Here is a 2,876-nt window from a genome sequence, read left to right on the forward strand (position 1 = left end):
GGCTCCGCCCCTGAAGTCTTCGGGACCTGACAGTTTACAGTCTTCAATCAGGTCCAGGGGAGCTCTCCTCCCCCTCCCCTCAGGAAAGGGGCATGACTTTATTTCTCTTGCTGCCTCCTGATTGGTGGATGGGCTTCACCAATCAAAACAGCAGGATCTCAAGCCTGGGACTCAACCCAAGCTCTGAAAGGTAAGCCTGCTACAAAATATACTAAAGCAATCCCAGGAAGAAGTCCATGCCCCCTGCTTCAGAGGAAAGCAAAAACACACACTGTTCAGACCAATCTGACTACAAGATAAAATTTCTTCCTAACCCCAAATATGGCAATCGGTCTGAACCTGAGTGGAGGAGAAATACCCCCTAGTCAGGAACCTCTGGGTTTAAGTTGCAGCAAGATACACTCCACTCAAAATCCCCAGCCTTGGATGCAGCCAAGACCCAATGCCTCTGAGGAGGGCTAAAAAAAAAAGAAAAAGAAAAAGATGACTTTGACACATGTAGCGGTAGGAGAGGAAAAAATTAGCTCCTGGCTCCATGCAACAATCCACAGAGCCCACCCAGAAGCATAGGAAATACGCATTACAATAGGCATAGCTGTGCCTAGATCATCCCTGACCGATGCCTGTCTAACCACTTGAACACCTCCAGTGATGGAAAATCCACAGTTTCCCTAGGCAGCCTATTCCACTGCCTCACTGTTCTAAAAGTGAAGAAATTTTTCCTGATATCCAATTTAAACCTACTTTGCTGCAACTGCAAGCAATTGGTCCATGTCCTACCCTCTACAACAAGAGAGAGAGGTATTTTCCCTGTTTATGGCAACCCTTCAGGTATTTGACCTTCTCCTTACATGTCAAACTCAGCATGAAGCTTAGCTATATTTATTGGGATCTTTATTGTACCAGTATTCAAACTGAATGATCACAGTGAGTCTTGTTAAGGCTCAGTTTGAGCAGATCATGCTTCTTTTCAAAATCCCTAACTTATCAATTATTAGTCCCAGAGTTATAGACAAAACACTACTGATACCATGCTGCTGCACAGGTAATTTCAGAGCAGTTCCACATGCAGACTGCAACTAAAAAGAAGTGAGAGAAATGCTTTCCCTTTCCCCTGCAACAAATGGGGAGGTGCAATTATGAAATAACTGGAATAATTTGGGTTGCTTGTAAGTCTCTTTTCCTATGGGTGGTTTCATTTCTCTTGTACATTCATATACTAATATTAATTGTTGCAAGATTACTTTCCATTGTCCTGTGCTAACATTATCATCAAAAGGCACTCAAATATTTTTAAAAATCTGGTCTTGACTCCCATTAATTTCAACAGAAGTTTGGTGCCAAGGCACTTTTGAAAAATCCCTCTAGCAGTTCCACCAGTATTTGTACCTGATTTTCAGCATTCTTTTCCATTCCTCTTCAATATTTCCAGGTAGATTCAATTTGGCTTGAAAAACTCAAAATGTGTTCAGGTTGAAGTGAACTATTTCCTTTACACCCTTTGAATGGAGCTATTGTAATCTATGCTATTATGCAAAAATGCTTTAGATCTTTGTCAGACTTTGTTCTGTCTACACTAACAGTACAATAATTAGGTTAATCTGTTTCTTAGTATGTCAAAGCCACTGCCACTTGATTTCTAACCTACACATGGTCTTGATCATTATTTTAATTATTAGTTTGATTATGGTAGCACCCACGGTGGGCTTCTCAAACACATATACGACAGTCTGTGCCCCAAAGAGCTCACAACTGGAAATCCAGGAACTTCTAATTACCATTACCTAAATCTATAAGGAATTTCCCAAGGAAAATGTGTGCAAGGCAGCAATGAAATCACACATAAAATAGTCCAGCACTAATAAAATAAACAGCAGGCATTAATTGGAACCAGTTGGTTATGTTCTGCCAAAGGCAATGGGAAAGCCAGATGAGCTCTTTAGAGCCCTTGTTTCTTTGCTTTTGCTTTATTCCATCCAACCTATTTAAAGTTTGTCAGTTGGGATTCCATCAAGTAGCAGCTCTTTGCATGGAGAATAGCAGCATGATACACCAGAATTTCTTCTGTTTAGGAAGGACTATATTTATCTAAATTTATCCTATGCCTACATTTACTAGCCCACTCCACAGCATGGCCCTACATACTGCAACATCATAAAACCAATCTTGCCTAACTAGTATGTTCTGAATAGGTTTTCCCAAATCCCCATATAGTGACTGTTCAGATGGAAAAGAAAGGAATTTGGCCCTACAAGTCTCTATTCCTCATAATGATTCATGCAGTCGTAAATTCTAATTAATGTAAATTATATATACATACACATAATGCAAACGTTTGGATAATTCACATTAAAATAGAAATTGTCGGCAGCAGAACTCAACAATTCAAATTTAGGGAAACTCAGTCATAAGTTTATGGACTTGATAAGGGAATGACTGGCTGAAAATCCATGAACTATAATGTCTTATGTTGTCTGACACATCCTATCACAGAGGCAGGAAATCATTTTGGGCAGAGGGCCACTTACCCAGTTTTGGTAAGCTGTCAAGGGCCACATGGGTAGCCCCTCCCCTTGACAGATGCCCCACCCTCTGCTCACCATCTTGGGACCAATGTCCCAGGGCCAGCACTGGTGGGACCCAGAACAGGGCACAGGCTGGCAGGGGTCTGTGGAGCCAGGATGGGCTGCACCAGCAGGAAGAAGGGAGAGCTGACCTGGCTCCATAGAGCCCCTGCCGGATGGGACCCTGTACTCCTGCTGCCCTGCTCTGGGCCCTGCTGGTGCTGGCCCCAGGACACTGGTGAAGGCCCTGTGCTCCCGTGCCTGCTCACTCCCAGTGCCCCCCAGCCCCATGGTACAGGCCGGGGGGCGGTA

The sequence above is a fragment of the Gavialis gangeticus genome, unplaced genomic scaffold (genome assembly GCF_001723915.1).
Source record: "Gavialis gangeticus isolate Ggan-Ray unplaced genomic scaffold, GavGan_comp1, whole genome shotgun sequence".
In the NCBI taxonomy this organism is placed as follows: domain Eukaryota; kingdom Metazoa; phylum Chordata; order Crocodylia; family Gavialidae; genus Gavialis; species Gavialis gangeticus.